Below are 21,098 nucleotides of genomic sequence, written 5' to 3' on the forward strand. Positions count from 1 at the left end.
TGCTTTAAGCTATATAACTGCAAAGCTATTTCTGCAGCCTTGTTTTCATGCCCATTAGTTAAACATTAAAAAGCCCAATAATAAAAATGATTACAAAAGAATAAAACATTGTTTTATTTTTTGATGAATAACAACTATTAAGGAAATATGTAGTTGTTCAGTTGAAGTTACAGTTGTTTAATTTTAGGATTTGGTGAGAATTAGGTATTTGTTGGTTATATTCGAATATGCAAAACCATGGAATTAAAGGAAGGTGTGCTAACCTGACTTAATTTACAACCTTCATAAAAGCATTTAAGTGATGGTGCATTATAAAGGTATATTGTGTACGCTTAAGTGTTTTTCTTCATGCTCTTAAAATTGTTTGCAGCTCCTATGGTTGTTTGCCAAAGACTGCAGCTATGTTTCATTCTGAGTGGAGCTCTTTGATTATGTCTGCATTTCAGCATCTGATTGCTTTCTTTTGTAAGTTGTTGTTGTACCATTCCATTCATTTCCAATTTTCTGACCCATAAACAACATTTTAAATCTCTGTGTTAGTAGTTATTTATTTTTATTTTTGTTCCCTAATCTGACATTGTCAAGCGTATTTCAACAATGCTTAAAGCACATTTTGAGCCACCTGCCTATACTGTAAGTTCTCACTAATTCCAGGCTTGTGGCTTTACCCTTTCTTGTTACAGCAAAATCCGTTTGTATCCTTGGGTAGCAGATTAAAAGCAACCCTGGACAGCACCAAAATGAATGCTCTACAAACATGTATTTGTTCAGAACTCAGTAGTACTTATTTAATCAGTCTCTTTTTATTTTAAGGGAATCTGCCAACACATCAACATGTAAATCCTATGGAGCATTGTTTACAGTCAAATGCACTACTGTATATACAAAACAGTTTGGAACTGAATATCCTAATGTGTTAAAACATAAATTCAACAATATCTGTTTGAGCAGAGTTTGACAAAATTAGGCTTTTATATCTCTGTACATTTCTTCCTGCCAGTAAAGGGTTAGGGTTGCATGGTGACATAATTGATTACCTCTGAAAGATCCAGCATTATGTGGTCAAAAGCCCCCCCATGTTGTCTGTGTGACACATTCTTTCTGTGTCTGTATGGATATTCCTCATGCTTTAGTTCACTGCTAATTCTAATTTGGCGCAGTGTGAATGTGAGTGTTGGTGTACAGTATATGATTGGGCCTTGCAATGAATAGTGTTCCTGTCCAGAGTCAATTCCCAGAGGTTTCAAGATAGCCTCCAGATCCCTGTGGCACTGAATTGGGCTAAGTGGGGTCAAAAATGTTCTGCATGTTCTGGCATGGTGTTATTAGAGGGTGAGGATTTAAACCCACCCCAGCCAATGTCAATAAAAAAGGCATGAAGCTACATGAAACCTTAGACCTTTGTTTCCTTATAAATTCAACAAAAACACTTTGTTTTGGTATGTCATTAGAATTTCTAAGATTACTCCAGAGAAAAAGACATAATACTGGAAATACCTTCATACATATGATAACATTAATTTATGCGCTGGTTTTATATACTAGGAATTTTAATTATTCCTAATATGATATTAGAAACAAAGCAACATATTTTATATTAAATTAATAAGGGCAAGCAACAAATTGATTTTAAAATGATTAATCTTAAAGCTGCCAAAATATATATGGGAAAAAACCAGAGAGTGACATAAACAATTAGTTTATGATTTCAGAATAACATCAAGGACGCCAACTGCATTGAACACTGTGCTGTTCATAAAAATAAAGTACATAAAGGAAAAAAAAAATAAAAAGGACATTTCAAATTACAAAAGTAAATGGATGATAAAGAAAGCCCTGCAGCCACTCTGGAAAGAGTGAAAAGCTTGTGAATCTCTGCCTATCCAGTGGAGTGACCTGCACACCTCATAAGCAGCTACAAGAACATCCATTTTCAGCCATACTCATTCTCTCATAAACCTGCTCTCTTTTTCTAGCCACTACGCTTTCATTCCAACTCTATCCTGATAACTGATTCAAATCTTACTTCTGGTTCAAGCTCGCTGTGATAAGAGGTCCATGGCGACGCATGATTTTTAAATAATTTTTTGGTTACAGGAGCATGCTGGTGCACGTGTGTGCATGCTACCATTGCTGTGGGGTTGATCATATACTCATGTACAAATGCTAGTGGTTCAATCATGTGCCTCATTCACACCTCGGAGTAGGTGGAGAACCACATCTGCAGCCAACAGAGTAGTATACAGAGAGCCTGAACAGCAGAGGTGGGGAAAAAAAGATCACAGAGCAGAAAGTTAAGAATTAGATAAGATCCAAGACAGAACAGAGGATACGGAAGGAGAAAAAGGCACAATGGTAAGTCGTCCATGTCAGGAGGAAAGGAGTCAGGAGTATGACCCAGGAAACAAGTGCCAGGCCTGCTGAAGGGGTGCTCTGACTGAGCAACAAAAATGAGTAGGAGCAGCCCCGTCATGCAGAGTCCCCCAGGTGATGCTGACAGACTTGTTGAGGGAGATGTGAATGGATTTCAGAGGAGACTCCTATCAGAAACCAATGGACTGGCAGTAGGCCTCTGAACCCCAGATAAATGGATGACTGCATCTATCGGCAGGCATCTCCTCATGCTGAAAGGTCTTGATGGGATAAGCTGTGGAGATGCCAAATCTTACAGAGAGACATAGGGGTCTTGTGTTTGTTTTTAAAGGAAGAATCTGCCGTAGATTTTATTCATCCATCCATCCTCTTCTGCTTATCCGAGATCGGGTCGCGGGGGCAGCAGCTTGAGCAGAGATGCCCAGACTTCCATTGGAGTATTTACAGTATTTGGTTTAACCTCCACTAGAAACTTAGTGTTAATGGATTATTTATTTATTGAGGATCTGGTTTTTACACTGCACTGGTTTTTGAACATATTTGATTAGAAGAACTTTACCATATTTGAGCAGACAAAGACAAAGTTCAGTGTGGAAAAAAGGCAGGAGGGGGATTGGTCATCTGTGTGAAAGAAGAATGGTGTAAAAAGGGAGCTTAAGTTTGTAATTCAGACATTAAAATTCTGGCTTTAAGAAGAAGAAATTCATCTATGTTATTTGTCCAGGGATATTCGTTATATATTCCTTATTAATGTTTATATTCCTCCCTCTGCAAATGATGACTCTGCAACAGAAATGAGTCACTCTGACACCAGCACTTTAATGATGGCTCACTCTGACCCTGCAGTTAAAATATGTGATGCCTTAAACTATGTGACTTTGGAAGAAACTATAACCATCAGCTTTTGTCATGTTCCACTAAAGGAAATAAGCTAGACCTACTCTATTTAAATGTTAAAGATATTTTTAAATGTAAACTACTGGCACCTTTGGGCAGAACTGACCACAACTTAATTGTTCTTATTCCCAGCTACAAGTCTGTTATTAGATGACATCCTGCTGCCACAGGGATTGTGAGGAAGTGGGGTCTGGAAGCTGAAATGGCTCTGAATGACAGTTTCCAAATGACAGACTGGTAAATGATGTGCAAGTCACATGGGGATGATATTGAGGAACTCACTCACTGCATCACAGACCATATTAGCTTTTGCATAGACACAGTGGAACCCTTAAACACAGTCACTGCTTTCCAAACAACAAGCCCTGGATTACTAATGAGCTAAATGCTTTCCTGAATGAGAAAAAGAGAGCACTTAAATCTGGCAATAAAGAAGGATGCACAGCATGAAGAAATAGCTGAGGGAAGGAAATTAAGTTTACAAAACTAAAATAGAAAACACAACACTTATGAATGATGTCTAGAAAGGACTGGACATAATTACTGGATTAATGCAATGCAGGGTTAAGGTGCAAGAAGGGGATATGGATAAATCCAATGCTCTCAACCAATTTTTAATAGATTTTTCCTCCCACTGTCACCATCTTCCAATGACCAGCCCCCCACACCATCCTTAATACATCAACAACTACTACCACGTCAACTGGAATGTCCACCTCTATGGCTTATGGAGTGTCCATAACTAAAGAACAAGTAAGGAGACAACTGAGGAAGGCACACACATTAAAAGCAACAGGACCAGATGAAGTCAGTCTTTGAGGCCTGTGCTGACCAACTTTATGGTATCCTCTGTCACCTGTTCAGTCTTTCCCTAATGCTCCAGAAAGTGTCACTGCTGTGGAAAAGATTCTGTATTGTTCCTGTTCCAAAGAAGGCCTCTCCACGTAATGATTACAGACCTGTGATACTTATGTCTCACATCATTAAGACATTTGAGAGACTGGTCCTGGACTATATGAGTTCTTTTGTGACAGACCAACTTGACACACTGCAGTTTTCTTACTGCACATGACAGGCCCACTGAAAAAAAACAAGCTAATTAAAAGGGTGGGCTCCATTACAAAATGCACTCTGGACCCCTTGGAGGTACTTGAAAATGAGAAAATTAAAACAAAACTGAACACCATCATGAACACTGTTGTACATCTTCTCCTCAATACATTATCACTGAGAACTTTCAGCAGAACTTTGTCAAGTAACGCTACTGGGTCTCATTGTACCAACGGCAATACACCTGCATAATGATTCATTGTGACTATGACTTCCAATTGAAAACTTTCTTTTTAATTTTCTTCCACACGGGTGTACAGTGTGTTGAACTCATTGTGTGTGTGTATGTGTATAGCCATCTATCTATCGATTTATTAATTTAAACAGCTTCCAGAAAAAGCCAAAATCCCTCTGGGGATAAATACAGTTCTATCGAACATTGTTCCCCTTCTGTCCAGTCAGGCACTGTATGCTATCACTTAATGGGCTTGTGGTGTACAGTTAACCTACTAACACATCTCACTCTCATTATTTCAGTTACAGTTCTATTCAAGGGTATGAGGTGCTGCTTATGTGGTGTTTGCATGTTCTCTCTCCAACACGTATTGGTACCATTGAATATGGCCGATTTGGCCTTGCTTTCTACATTGGCATATTGATTTTCTCTCTCTTTGCTGATGTTGGTGGTATCTCACTCAAATGAAGGAATATGCACCTTGCTCTTTTAATTCTTTTGTCCTTGCCAACTTATTGTCAGCAAAGCACCCCTTCAATGGTACCATCAATCAAGTATTAAAATACTTGATAGTAGCAAAGCCTGCTGTCAGACTTAATTCTAACTTGTGTGAATAAACAGAGTTTAAATATGATTTAATTCTGATAAAAAATGTATTTCTTTTTTAAAAATAATGAACCATGCCCTTTTTTCCACATTACTCTGCCCTGTGCATACATATATCACACTAATGATTAAGGTAGACAGGTTTGGTTATATTTAGAGGTATTTTCACAGAGCACCAATACTCATGGGAGGAGTCAAGTTCAGAGTTCTTACGTATTCTACAATAAATTAACCAATCAAAAAATTCTTTACCTCCTGACCTTATACTTGTGTTAGCTGCAAGCTACAAAAGGCTGTCACAGATTGCTGACATGATTCATTCAAATGCTCAGAAAGTCAGGTCACATTATTGTAATGATATGCAAACAGTCCATTGATTTTCACTGTGATAAATTACCATTAGGAAATGAAAACCATAAAGAAAATGATTTACCTTGCTACACTATACTGTATTTTAAAATGTGCATTACCATTTAATATATCTACACATCTTCCAACCTAATTTACTTTAGTTATGATTGTAGGATCAATTTACAATTTTTTAAGTAAAAAATATTTTTTATGGATTTGCATGTAACTGACCTTTAATTTAGTTTTATGTTGCATGTACATTGATGTGTTTTGATAGTTGTTTTGGTATTTTATTTGTTGTTTTAATAGTGTTTTGTTATTTTATTTACATATATAACTTCTGCAAACACACAATCTGAAAACATTATATGAGATCAGGAACTATAAAAATGTACGGGTGGCAAGTAACTGCAGTGCAAAAAAAAAAAGAATACTGTATTACGGTACATGAAGCTGTAATCAAGAAATGCTGACTTTTTCAAAATGTCTTCTATACTGTTTTCATACTAATCAAGGAAAGAAATACAATATTTTGAGGAATAGGACTGTTATAGTATGTGTACTTCACGACAATATGATAAACTGTTTAGCCCTTTAAAAATACAATACATTGTGCAATTCCAACTTGCCAAAAACCTGATTTTGCTGGTCTTGTAGCAAATGACCTTTGCTCTGTGTGCTGGATGTGTCAACAGAGATGGCTGCAAGGGTGCTTTTGTTATTGCACTATGTTGTATTATTTGTTTATTGGTATTTCAGCAATAAAGGCTGACATTTAATTCCAAAAAAAAATTAGGGTTGCATTTCTTTTTCCATCAGTATACTGCACATAAAGCTACAGAACACTGGATTAAGTTACATTATCACTGTAGGGCAAAATCAACTGCAGCATTTTTCACAAAAACAATAGGCTTCTATCATTGTACAGTGCTAACAATCGTACCAAGTTCAGTTTAGATACAATTTGGTTTTCACATAGGGCATCTACATACTCACATGCTGTCAAGCACAGACACTGACATTCTGAAAATGGACAAATCACATCCAGGATTGCCTAAAACATGTAAATCTGTTGAAAACTTAACAAGGAAATTGTTACTCCTTTATAACACTTGTTGTGAATTTCCCATTGGGGATTAATAAAGTATCTATCTATCTATCTATCTATCTATCTATCTATCTATCTATCTATCTATCTATCTAATACAAAATGTATATATACTGTATTCTCACACATGAGGGGAGGAACTCTGTCTCTTAAGGGGTCCAACAACAAGGATACGGGTGAGAGAAAGAGCTCAAGGTGATAACAGCAGACTAGCAGCCCTCTGTTCTTATCTGCAGCAGAGACGACCTTGACTAAACACAGGATCTTTAATCTTTCTAATCCCTGTCTCTGTGCCTCCCTCTACTGATTCCAGTGCTATTTAAACAACACACAAAAGAGCTAAATATGTAATTTGGATCAAACCACAAAGCAGATAAATGAGATTTCCCTAACATACCTAAGAGAAGAGAAATCTCAGAAAACAAAGTGTTTTTCTTGTTTGTGCTTTTCTCGTTTCTTTTTCCATTTTTTTTCTACAATGGTTAAACTTCTCTTCACATGGCACTCTAACTATTTTGGTGACTTTGTTGTCTTGTATCGTTTATGTCATGTTGTCATGTATTGTTGTAAAAGATAGGTTTTTAAAATAAATTTTGTCTTAGATGTTTAGTTTTTGTTTTCGTGTATTACTGTGACAGTAGAAAAGAGGAAGTTTTCCTTTTCTGGAAAATTAAATAGAGAAATATTTGCATTTGATTAAAGAATGTAACATATTAAGTGACAGATCTCTTTTCAGATAAAAGCTTGGTGACTTTATAGGTTTTTAGCCCAGTGTGTGATTAAATTAAGACAACGCACAGTTGCTAAAAGCCAATAACATCATAAGGTGACTACACCAAACTTACTAACTGAAACAAAAACAGTTGTGGAAGGTAAGCAGTAGTTGGCCTTGGAAATACTGAAGATAACAGGCATAAAACAAATGTCCTTTCAAAAGCTGAAGGTGTCCAGCATTGCTATCAGATCTGAGCTCACAGAAACCACTGGAACTCAAGTATACCCCTCTAAGGTCTGAAAATGTCTATCAAAAATGACCTTCATGGAAAAGTTGCTGCCAAAAAGTAATTCTTTCAAAGTGGTATCAAAGCCAAGAGATGCCCAAGAATACCAGGACCGGAGTTCTGAATGACGACATTAGCTGCTCAGGATTGACAAATCAAAATTTGAAATTTCTTTCTCAAATAAGATGCAGTTTGCTTGTAGAAGACCTGGAGACACTCCAAGCATAAGAGTCTGCAAAACACAGTTAAGAATGGTAGACATTCCTTGCAAGTTTGGGGCTGCTTTTCTGTAAACTGAGATGGTCATCAATGCTGAGAAGAACCAAGCAGACTCTCACCCATCATGCAATTTTGTTAGGGTGATATTTCATCCATCCCTATTCCATTCTGCAGCAGGACAATGACCTCAAACACACATGACAAAGGTCATACAAAATGTCTTCAGCAAAGAGGAGTTCTATCACAGATGCTCTGATCTCAACCTCATAGAGGCTGTCTGGGATTTCCTGGAGAAACAGAAGTAAGTGAGGCAGCCAAAGTATGCTGAAGTACTGGGGTGTGTTCTTCAAGATGCTTGGAACACACTACCAGATGTTTTCCTATAAAACTGCATGACAGTGTACCTAAAGGAACTGATGCAGTATTCAAGGCAAAGTGTGGTCAAATGAAATACTTAAGTACTGATTTATTTTTTTTACTGTTTACTGCTTCTTATAATACATTTTCAAAATGTAGAACCTTTGAAATGCTACACATTTGCACAGTGGTTCAAATATATATATGTACTTAACCTGTCCACCATTTATATGTAGTACTGGGAAACTGGGTTTTCTTTGACAGTTCAGAAAGGATGTATAATTCTACTATTTTCAGCATCTACTACATATACCCTACTAAAAACATGCTTGTAAGCAGCATGCTGGCCAGGACACTCTGACTTGAACTAAAGATTAACTATTACTGTAAATGCTTTGAACAGTGCATATTACTGTCTTATTTGTATCGTTACATAGTCAGAGACTGCAAATAAAAACTTTTTAAAAGTCAAATTAACTTAATCTTGAAAATGTTCTAAATCATCTTTATGGTAAAATCAGGTTAACAGCTAATTAAAATAATAATAAGCCAAATCTTTTTAAACTAGTCTTCTTCTGTATCTCATTCTGTCATTATTTTGACTCTGACACTATGTCTGTGATTGCCTCTTCTCAAAACCATGGACAGCCATCATGATAGCGTAAAAACTCATTACATCTCTAAATTAATATGTTTTGTACTTTAAGTGCTTGAAATTAAATACATCTTTAATGACAGACTTTGGAACTGCAAACTTTCCATCTTGAAATTACAAGTGGTATCCAGACAGTATTAAAAAGAAAATACATACTTTCCAATAAAATATTTGAGTAGTGTATATAACTTATCTGCCATTTTTCAGACAGTTTGAAAAAGTTATATTTTTTAGACAGAGGAAGAATGATAAAAGAGAATTATCACATGGAACAAAATCTGATTGTAGTACAGAAGCATCTGTAGTGTATAGTGACTTCTTACCTCTTTGCAAACAGAATATGACCAATAAAATGTTATACAGCATGTAGAATGTACTACAGTCGTAGCATACACCTCGATCACTGAGAGACAACTGAGGGTCAAATGGAGAATTGGCAGATTTGAAATGCACTTTACAGTCACACTCCCGTACAATCATATAAAATCTAACCCAATATTAATTATTCCATTTCAAGCCAGCAAATTGCCACCCAAATCACTTCCAAGCTGCAAACATCTGCAAAGATCCTCTAATTGGTGAACTAGTACTTAATTTGCATGAGAAGGTGGGGTTAGGTTGTTAAGTTTCAAGAGTAATTTTCCCAAATGGCTGAGGTTCACCAGACGCTAAAACCTAGAGAGAGAAGGCCTGTGTTTTACTGTCTTTCCTCTTAAGTACAAAAATAATCTTTCAACTTTTTTTCCTGATGGATCTGGGCTGAGGAAGGGGCTGTGTCAAACAAACGCAATTAGGAGGAAGCTGAATGGACCAGGTGAAGGTAATTACCCACCAGGCCAAGGGGTGGTGGGGTGTGCTAAACCTGATTCTGTTGTCTCTGCAGGTCAAAAACGGGAAAGACTACCTGATTCTACAATGATGACGTCACTTCTGGAACAGCGCCATTTCCAGTTCCAGGCCCCAAGATATGATGTCACTTCTGGTTCCAGCTATAGATGACATCACTTCCAATTTTGTCCTTTAAAGCTGCCATATTTCTAAAACTAAATCAGTTCATTCTGGAACTTGAACTGACAACATATGGGTGGCTGCCCAAACCTTTTTATGTGTGATGTGGTGTGTGCTTGTGCCTCCTCCAGACCGCGAGGGGGCGTCCGTCCTGGTTATGTTGGGGGCCACGGGTACAAGGCTTGGAAGCCCAGCCCTGTAGGGACCCGTGGTCACCGCCAGGCAGCGCCCCGATGCCGGTTTACCCCGTGTGGTCTTTGGCCGGGGATGGAGCCCGGGCGGGACGCCTTGGAGGACCAGAGGAGGGCGTGTGCCTCCTCCAGACTGAGAAGGGGCGTCCGTTCTGGTTATGCAGGGGCCTCGGGTAGGGGGCTTTGAAGCCCAGCCCTGTAGGGACGCGTGGCCACCAGTGCCTGTTTATCCCGGGAGCCCGACACTTCCGCCACACCAGGAAGTGCCAGGGGGAAGACGAAAGGGGACACACGGACAGCTTCCGGGTGCGCAGCCGGCACTTCTGCCACACAGGGGTGTGGCCAACGTTAACTGCCGGGAAGCAGCTGGAGCCCATCCGGGTTCCCATAAAAGGGGCCGCCTCCCTCCAGTCAGTGGTGGAAGTCGGGAGGCAGTAGGACGGAGCTCGAGAGAGGACAGGAGGCGGCCAGAGCAAAGGCACAGAGACTGTGGGCCCTGGACTTGGGGAATTCGGTGCAAGAGGCACTGGGGTGTGAGTGCACGTGACTTTGACATTGATTGTAAATAGTGTAAATAAACAGTGTGTTGGGTGCAAAAATGTTGTCCGTCTGTCTGTGCCGGGGCCAGCGTTCACAATATATATATACACACACACACTCAAAGTGTGGATAAAAGGAGAGGTTTGCATTTTCCAGGGCAAGTTGCCTGTTCATAATGGAACAAAACAATGATTCTTTGTTCCACCACATTTTATTTGATTCTTACTACAGATTTTTTTTATGGGGTACTCTTTACAAATTGGTTTTCTATTAAAAAATTCTACCCATCATGAAGAAGTGCACAAGAAATCAGGACCACTGTAATTTTGAGTGAGCAGTCAGCACAGCAGTTTTCCATTCCAAATGTCAGCTATCTGAAAACTGCCAGTACAGGTATGCAAATAAGGGAGACATTTAGATGTTTTCTCCACAGAAATAAGTCACTCCTTTAGTGTACGCTAGAAGAATGCGCTTAAAATGAGCCATTACTTCATAAACATCTGATTAAATTGGCAAATTGTATGTACTTTTATCTTCTTTAGCTGTACAAGAGTATAGGCATGCATCCTAGAGAGATGTGGATTGTGGAATGCAAAACTTGTGTGGCATGACTTCTAGAGCAGGCAGGTTTTGGCGAAATCATGGAGAGTGAATAGATAGTACCTTTTGCATTAAGTGCAACAAAAATATGCATGCAACTTAGTGCTTGTCTGATGTTTATTTTCTCCACTGAGGCAAAGTTTATGTGTATGATATCCCAAAATAATTCTCAAATAACACCAACAGCTCAATATGTAGAATAGGCTTCCAATTACTTATAGTATGTTGTTTTTAGTAAAGATATCTGAAAGATTTCACAAAACAAGGACAAAAGGGTGAAGGAGTCCCCTGCATACCTGCAACATTTTAAATGCAGATATGGAGAGAAAGTCCAAATTACGCACAATGAACTGGTGCAGGATACTGGAAGCAGCACTACAAAGTTCATATGCATGATTTCTAATTTAATATCCACTGTTACATTTTCCACACTCAAATATGATAATGTTGGGTGAATTCCGCTACAGAAATATAGTATCATACTTACAGTACTGTTTATGGTATGAAAATTGTAACACAGCCATAAAAAAAAAAATCCTTTATGTTTTCAGACTTCTATAACATTAACATTAAAGAATAACTTAATTTTTTAAATCAAAGTTATTTTTTCACTCTCATGGTATATATTGTAGTGACCCGGCAGCCAGCGCTGGCGGCGTGATGCATTGTGGGTAATTTATGTAAAAGCATTGTGGGTAATTTATGTAAAAGCTTATTGTTGTGTTCAATTAACTAGGTAATCAAATTGTTTGTCCTGATGTAATTGTTGTATGTGTTTGTGCTCAACTGGTGGGGTGGGTTTGGGTTATTGCCGTCCGGGGTTTTTGAATTGTAAATAGTTACCATCAATGAGAAAGATGGCTTCGTTAATGACCTTGGCAATGGCTATGCAATGAGTTTGAGCTTTGTTTTCTGACTATCTGCTCTAATAAAGAGATACAACAGGACAGAGCTGTGTATTGCTAAGATTTCATCTAAGCAATTATTGCCGAGACACTCTGAGTCGTGCGGTGTATGGGACACGAGTGCTCGCTACTTAAAGAGCTGGGTACAGCTGCGTGCATAACGCTGGCAGTCCGCTAGCCGACAGCTTGGGAGAAGTGCACGGCAGAATTTGGCTCTAAAAACTTTAAGACTCAACCACGGGTCGCTACATTGGTGTCAGAAGTGGGAGACCAGGCTGTTTAGAAGACGCCGTTATGGAACAGAGTCTTGAAGAATTAGAGCGTGCCATCTTAGAGAACAGCGTTACGTTAGAGGGCCTGATCAGCGGAACTGTGCGGAGAAAAGAGGCAAACGGGCCTGATGGTGCCAGTATTCCCCGGACAGTGTTACCATCTTCTAGGCACGGCCAGAATGAACCTTCAACTACCGCAACGATACCCCAGGTTACCAGTCGGCCGGTCCTCTTCTCACGGTCACCTGCTAAGCTGCCGCGATACAGCGGATTGACGCCCTTAGAGCCATACCTTGCACAATTAGATCTGGCCGCCCTACACAATGGATGGAGCTGCGAGGAAGCTGCGACACACTTGGCCCTTGCCTTGGAGGGTCCCGCACTTAAGGTACTCATTGATCTGCCATCGGAGGAGTGTCGTGATCTTCAGGCTCTCACCGCTGCTCTCACCCGTCACTTTGGACAAAGAACCTCAGCAGAATGCAGCAGAGAGAAGCTGACTAGCCGACGTCAGTGTGAAGGTGAGAGTGTAGGAGCCTTTGCCGCTGACATCAGGGTCTATACACGAAAAGGTTACCCTACTTTCTCGACAGCAGCGAAGGAGGAACTCAGTCTTCATGCTTTTCTGTGGGGCCTCACACCAGAACGTCTCCGCCAGCATGTCTGTCTGTTGTCACCCCGAGATTTGAGCGAGGCACTGCGAGAGGCTGAGCGGGCTGAAGAGGTGCTACAAGCTGAGTCACCGACAAGTCAAACGCCACGCCCGAGTCGACTAACGAGAGCAGTTGAACGAAGGGGGGAAGGGGACCCGTCTGAGGTAGTGGAGGTCAGTCGCGCACAAACAACATCAACCCCCCGACAGAGACAACGAGTAGACCGCTGTTTCCGATGTGGAGAACCAGGGCACTTTGCCAGGGATTGCCCTGCTCCAAGTCCCTTGCCTCGTACAACATCACCGCCGGGAAACGACCTCGGGGTGAGGCCGTGAGGGACCCTCGCTCCGTTTTCAGCACCCTCCACGATGACTGCCTTAAAGTGGGCGCTGTGGGTTTTCCACTGGACTGTACCTAGACTGCACTATTGACGGGCGGCCATGCAGTGCTTTAGTGGATACGGGGTCCACTATTTGTTTGCTACAAAAAGGAGTGTTGCCCGAAACCGCTGGTCTTCTTCCAAAGGACTGGACCCCACAAATAGCGAACTACGCACTGTTACGGGTGAACGGACAGTAATGCCCGGAAAGAAACTGTTATCTGTGTTGGTAGGGACGAGCCAGACCAGCCACGAATTCTGGCTTGCTGACATTAAAGACAAGTGCATTATTGGGTTGGACTTGTTGGCCCACTGGGGAGCACGTGTTGATGTGTCAAGGGCCGTCCTTTGTTTTGGTAATGAGACTGTGCCGCTCCGGTCGGGCTGGAACCATCCTGGAAAGACTGCCAGCGTGGATTCACCTGGACACCACTGCTCACCGGCTCCCAACCATTGTTTGGAAGTTGCAGGGATTCAAGAGAACCCCCAGGAGAATATTGCAGTACAGAAAAAATGTTTCCAAATTGTTTTCATCGCACGATCCCCCATCAGCTGAGACAGTTGCCGCTGTAGAGGAATTGGGCCGTCGAAGTGGTGAACATCTGAGCACGCCACAGCAGGAGCAACTCCAGCATCTACTAAAAGACTTTGTGGACATTTTTGCGGCTCGAGAGGAGGACTGCACCAGAACCTCTTTAGTAAAACACCACATTGACACTGGCCACGCCGCTCCCATTCGTTTGCGCCCCCACCGATTGCCTCTTGCGAAACGCCAAGCTGCCGAAGAATTGATTTGCGAGATGGTAGCTAACGACATTATTGAGCCTTCGGACAGTCCTTGGGCCGCACCCATGGTCATGGTGCGGAAGAAAACGGGGGGTTGGCGCCCTTGTGTGGACTTTCGTAGATTAAATGCAGTCACTCGCAAAGACTCTTACCCACTGCCACGCATCAATGATGCATTGGACTATGTGGCTGGATCCTGTTGGTTCAGCACCTTGGACTTACGCAGCGGATATTGGCAAGTAGAACTGGCATCAGAGGACCGGCCCAAAACTGCATTCACCATTGGACAAGGGCTGTGGCAGTTTAAGGTAATGCCGTTTGGGCTTTGTAATGCACCGGCCACCTTTGAAAGACTAATGGAGCGGGTTCTAAAAGACATTCCCCGAAACCGTTGTGTGGTCTATTTGGATGATCTGTTGATTCATGCCAGAGACTTTGACCAGGCTGTGCACAATTTAAGGGAGGTCCTGACCGCCATTCGTAGCGCCGGGTTGCGGTTGAACCCCGCAAAGTGTAATCTTCTCGCCCGACAGACCCAGTTTCTAGGACACGTCGTCAGCGAGAGTGGGGTGGCTACCGACCCAGCAAAGGTGGCTGCCGTGAGCAACTGGCCCCCACCAGCCAAAATCATCGAACTGCGGAGCTTCCTGGGTTTAGCCTCGTACTACAGGAGGTTTGTAAAAAACTTTGCAACCATTGCCAGCCCCTTGCACCGACTGACGAGTAAGGGCCAACAGTTTGGGTGGACGGAGGACTGCGCAGCCGCTTTCCAACAACTAAAAGCTGCCCTCGTCAGCGCGCCTGTCCTGGCTTACCCTGACCCCAACCAACCTTTTGTCGTGGACACTGACGCTAGCAATGTGGGGATTGGAGCCGTAATCTCACAGAAGGGGGAGACTGGAGAGAGTGGTAGCTTATTACAGCTGCAGCCTCAGTCGACCGGAGAAAAATTACTGCGTCACTCGGCAGGAGCTGTTGGCCATGATCCTAGCAGTACGGCACTTTCGGCCCTACTTATTGGGCACTAGGTTCACGCTTCGGACTGACCATGCTAGCCTCACCTGGATGTTAAATTGGAGATCCTCCAGGAATACGATTTCGAGGTACAGCACCGACCGGGACGGCAGCATGCCAACGCTGATGCCCTCTCCAGGCGTCCATGCCTCATCAACGAGTGTCGATATTGCCGTCGACAGGAAGAAAGAGGTCTGGGGCCATCGTCAGCATCAGCAGGGCTAGATGACACTGATGGAGCAGGGGAGCCGTTCACCACTGACCAATTGAGGCAACTGCAAGCGAACGACCAAGTGCTAGAGAAGGTAAAGAGCTGGCTGGAGACCCAAGAATGTCCCGACTGGCAAACCGTGTCTTCACAGGGGCCTGAACTCAAGCTACTACACTCCCAGTGGGGCAACTTGGAGTTGCACGATGGCGTGATCTACAGACGGTGGCAAGTACCAAGGGGGGAATTGACCGATTACAACTTCTGGTTCCCCAGGCTTTGCGCACTGAGGTCCTCCGGTGGGTCCATGGAGCAGCTGGATCCGGACACTACGGAAATGCTAAGACAGTGTGTCGGCTGCGGCAGCGGTTCTATTGGCCCGGGTGTCGGCAAGATGCAGAGCTGCACGTCCACTGCTGTGACATCTGTACTGCGCAGAAAGGACCTGGCCAACGTTCTCACGCGCCATTGCAGCAGTACCTTGTCGGGGCACCCATGGAGAGAATTGGAGTGGATGTACTGGGTCCTTTTCCTGTCACCGAAGCCGGAAATCGTTTTGTTTTGATCGCGATGGATTATTTCACCAAATGGCCAGAGGCGTATGCAGTTCCGGATCAGAGTGCCTCCACAGCAGCTCAAATATTAGTGGATGAAATGTTCACTCGATTTGGAGCTCCGAACGAACTTCACAGTGATCAAGGGCGGAACTTCGAGAGCCGTTTGTTCAAGGATGTGTGTCAGCGACTGGGGGTGAGAAAGACCAGAACCACCCCCCTTCACCCTCAAAGTGATGGACTGGTCGGCGTTTAATCGCACCCTGGCCACTCAACTTGCAATCCTGACCAGTCAACACCAGCGAGACTGGGACCAACACTTGCCTCTGGTCCTGTGGGCATATAGGACAGCCGTACAAGAGTCAAGCCAATGCACACCAGCGGGGCTGATATTTGGGAGAGAACTTTGCACGCCAGTGGATTTGGTGTTTGGCTCGCCCCCTGAGCCTGAGATTGTAGGTGGGCCCGAACTGGATTATTTTAGGCGGTTGAAAGAGCGTCTGGACACCGTTCATCAACTGGCCAGGGAGGCCTTAGAGGGAGCTGGAGCTCGCCAAAAACGGGCATATGACACCCGGGCTCATGGTCCGACGCTGAGACAATGGGACAAAGTGTGGGTGTTTTGCCCACAAAGGAAACGGGGACTGTCTCCTAAATTGACTCACCATTGGCAAGGACCTGGAGAGATTTTGGACAAAATTTCGGAGATAGTTTTCAGAGTCCGAATGCCTGGACGGGGCAGACAGGTGGTGCTGCATAAGGACCGGTTGGCACCATACCACCCACTGGCCCCAGTACAAGAAAGACCTGAGAATCAAAGCGGCTCTCCAACCTCCACCCTCGGCGCCGAGACAGACATTGACAGTCTCAGGACTGAGCCTGACACGAGTGATGGTACATCAGGCAGGGCGAAGCGTGTCCGTCGCCGGCCAGGACATTTGTTCGATTTTTACTGTGAAGATTAGGGTTGTGGGGACACTAACCCTCTTGGGGGGGGGCTGTGTTGTGACCCGGCAGCCAGCGCTGGCGGCGTGATGCATTGTGGGTAATTTATGTAAAAGCATTGTGGGTAATTTATGTAAAAGCTTATTGTTGTGTTCAATTAACTAGGTAATCGAATTGTTTGTCCTGATGTAATTGTTGTATGTGTTTGTGCTCAACTGGTGGGGTGGGTTTGGGTTATTGCCGTCCGGGGTTGTTGAATTGTAAATAGTTACCATCAATGAGAAAGATGGCTTCGTTAATGACCTTGGCAATGGCTATGCAATGAGTTTGAGCTTTGTTTTCTGACTATCTGCTCTAATAAAGAGATAAAACAGGACAGAGCTGTGTATTGCTAAGATTTCATCTAAGCAATTATTGCCGAGACACTCTGAGTCGTGCGGTGTATGGGACACGAGTGCTCGCTACTTAAAGAGCTGGGTACAGCTGCGTGCATAACGCTGGCAGTCCGCTAGCCGACAGCTTGGGAGAAGTGCACGGCAGAATTCGGCTCTAAAAACTTTAAGACTCAACCACGGGTCGCTACAATATTTAATTGCCACATGAAGCTGTGTTCTAATATTACGCGATTTTTAACAAGTCTTTAAAACTATAATGCCTGGTCTTGTAGTTTAAAATGGGCTTTAAAGAGCCCCAGTCCAAACATTAAAATAAAAGCCTTAAAATTTATTGAATATGTCCACTTTAAAGTGACAAAGACTTTGACTAAAGAAAATGTGCCTTCAGTATTTCTGAAGCGTGCTTGTGACAAGAAAACAGCTCCTTTTATCAAAGATTCTTGGTACTCATTTCTTGAGGTAAGGATACATTTTCTGTTCACTTATAGCAGTCATTGTAAGTGAAGTTTTGAAATTTTCCACAGATGCACCAAAAATTGGTAGTTTCCCTAAACCTTATTGTAACTTCAGGAGTCATATTTTCCTCCTTTGGCCTCTCCAAGTCCGTCTCATCAAAGACTATGTTATGCCATGGTTTGTCCCAAATGATGCTCTGCAGAAAGGTGTACCGAGTGTGCTATGCCAGCTACGACAAACTGCCCTAAAGCTATGCAGCTTGGAAGCCCACTGCCCATTTTTTCCCAAACTGACAGCCCTGACTTCACAACTGGCACTACAGTATGTGTCAGAGAGAACTGTCTTGAGATTAAAACCAGTTAAAATAAACATTTCTGAACACCGTGAGGCTAACTGTTTGCCAGACTGTGTAAAGCTAGCAAATTATTGAAATACGATTTTCTACATACCACACTCTGGACTCTTCAGATCTTTGTAGCTTTTTAAATTTAACACCATCAGGTGGTTTTCTTCAGTGGTGAGTGAAGATAAAGAATCATTCTAGTCGGATAATGTCTTGTGGTCAGTTTTTCCTGATATTGATTTATTTTTTTTAAATCACTGTGGCTACATTTAAGAAAACAGATAGTTTAGAACTTTTCAACCTGTTAGCTGGCTTGCAATGTACAGCCATGGCTGGCAGAAGCTTCAACTGAAAATAGAAAATAAAGATCTTTTCCCTTCAAGCTTCACTGCTAACCTGGAAAGTTAAGATTGCACATTGAACACTGCCAGGATAACAGATCTAGCCATACTGTTTATTAGCAGATTACTGGTTTCTGAATTACTTGTGTCTTCTTCTTTGCCCACCTTATGTTTGGATTCTTTTATAATGGTTGAGCCTGAGGAAAACATATCCATAATTTGAATTATAGTGTTCTAGTATTAAGTACAGTAACCTAAACTATTGTTAATCTTTTTATTAATAAAATTCTTGACATTTGCTTCTTTTCTTTCAATTGTGATGGGAAATTCAGAAGATTTATTTGTAAGAGCTAACTCGGAGATTCATTTCTTGAGTTTTTTATTCTTTAATCATTAAAATGTACACATTTTCTAATGCTAATGGTGCCACACTTGTTTGATGTGACAATGAGTAAATAACAACAAGATCAGCTAATTTTATAAAAAAAAATGGTAATTGAGAAGACAAATTCTGCTCACTATATGTTATTTAAACAAGCCAGATATGCACATTGTAATGAATACATCCAACCCTGTTACTTACGTCTTAAAGAAACTGGAAATATTGCTTCTAAAAATCAAATGTATTCCAAAACTTATTACACAGAGTAAAATGAACCAAGGGGCTGTTTTTTAGCTTAAATATATAAAAATGAAAATTTAAAATAGTGTATTATTATTAGCTAGGTTGGTATGATTGGAATTTCTCCAATTATCTCTTTTACATTATGTGCAGCTGAAAGCTCTGAAGAAATTGTGTTTGAGACACAGTATTACCAATGGTGTCTGACTTTACAGACTACACATGCTACCAAAAATCCTGTTATACATAAAAGGACCCAAAATGTTTATGCAAATATGACCAAAGCTGCATGAAATGTAGTGTTTGTATATCATACTATAACAAACTACATTTTTATATATCATGATTCATGCAATCTTAAAGCAAATTGTTAAAAGTCAAAGTTGGTTTTAAGATTTCAGCTTTTGTGTCTCACTGCTTTGAATTTTGGTACTGTTATATTAATAACACAATAACTATATAATTAGACTTCAGCATTATGGGCTACTTCATATCAAGCTCCATTATCTTTTACTATTGTGTTCTTTATATCTTTGTTCAGTAACATGACTTCTATAGTGTATCGGTGTAAGAAAAGTATACGTGAAATGTACTGGATACAGCTTTCATATCCCTTATTAATTTTTTATGTAAATCTACTTAGTGTATTAACTAAAGATATCATTTTTGTTTAGAAATTTTTAAAGTACTTTTCCTGGTATTATAACGGTAGCTTCAAGGTATATATACTGCGGTAGGCTGGCACCCTGCCCAGGGATTTGTTCCTGCCTTGCGCCCTGTGTTGGCTGGGATTGGCTCCAGCAGACCCCCGTGACCCTGTGTTAGAATATAGTGGGTTGGATAATGGATGGATGGATATACATATATATATATCCAGACCAGACGATGAGGGGGCGACTGCCCTAGTGGCTTTGGGGACCATGGGAACAGAGCTTAGAAGCTCAACCCAATATGGGCCCATGGTCACTGCCAGGGGGCGCTCCAATGCCTGTGGAGCCCTGGCCCTCAGCACTTCCGCCACACCCAGAACTGCTGAGGGGAGAAGACCAGGAAGGGCTGGTGGAAGTTTATCGGGAGGCACATGGAGCACGTCCGGGTAAGCATAAAAGGGGCCGCCACCCTTCATTCGATGGCTGGAGTCGGCTGGAAGAGGACGGAGCTCGGAGGACAAGAGTGGAGGCGGTGAAGAGAGGCATTGTTGAGGGCCTGGACTGAGGGTGATTGGTGCTGCAGCACTGGAGTGTTTGTGTGCACTTGTAAATAATAGTGTAAATAAACATGTGTGGTGCATTTAAAAAATGTCTACCTGTCTGTGTACTGGCTGTTCCCCACAATATATATATAGACACACGCACACTGACTTAAATAGGCTATATAAAATGGTAAATGAAGCACAAAGTACTATTTCAAACTGTGAGAAAGCTATTTATATTTACAATTGGAGGGTTACATGCAACAGTGAGTGTAGAAAGTCATTTAAACATGGAAGGTTAGTTAAAATCAAATTAACTTTGGATGATAACTGACTGTTGCCTTGTTTTCACATAATGCTAAGAAGCATTAATGCCTTGCAATATTTAACCTAGTCCTTTTAACTCTAAAATTGTGCACATGTCAGCTTTATGTTTCTTTATATATTATGCTATGTGGTTCATTCCAAGCCCTGTTTTCATTTGTTATCTTCTAATTCCAAACCCTATATCACTAAATATTTGCAATTTGCCAGATGTAATTGTTGGCTGTCTCAAAAGAGAATTATCTTTCATCATGTGATGGATGCGGCAATGTGCTGTTTTAGTGTGTGCTCCTATCATTAATGACATAGCAGCTCATTTAGCTTTAACTAATATCACAAATCCACAGAACAAAGAATGATTTTTATTTACACTAAGCAGAATTTGCATTTTAATATATAGATCTTTGGCATAAATCCTTAATTCTCAAGGATTATATACTAATTAAAATTTAATTGTCTCAGTTATAATAATAGAATTGTTTATGGAAATGAAAATATGTCATGTAATGTTCACACTA

General features: G+C 41.6%; 1 protein-coding gene across 31 annotated transcripts in view; it reads right to left on the reverse strand.

Annotated features, from left to right (window-relative positions):
- dlg2 (discs, large homolog 2 (Drosophila)) overlaps nt 1-21,098 on the reverse strand; it is a 1,682,723-nt gene that overhangs the window by 21,663 nt on the left and 1,639,962 nt on the right. The gene's annotated exons all lie outside the window — the stretch shown is intronic.

This window comes from Polypterus senegalus, chromosome 2, assembly GCF_016835505.1.
Source record: "Polypterus senegalus isolate Bchr_013 chromosome 2, ASM1683550v1, whole genome shotgun sequence".
Classification (NCBI taxonomy): Eukaryota; Metazoa; Chordata; class Cladistia; order Polypteriformes; family Polypteridae; genus Polypterus; species Polypterus senegalus.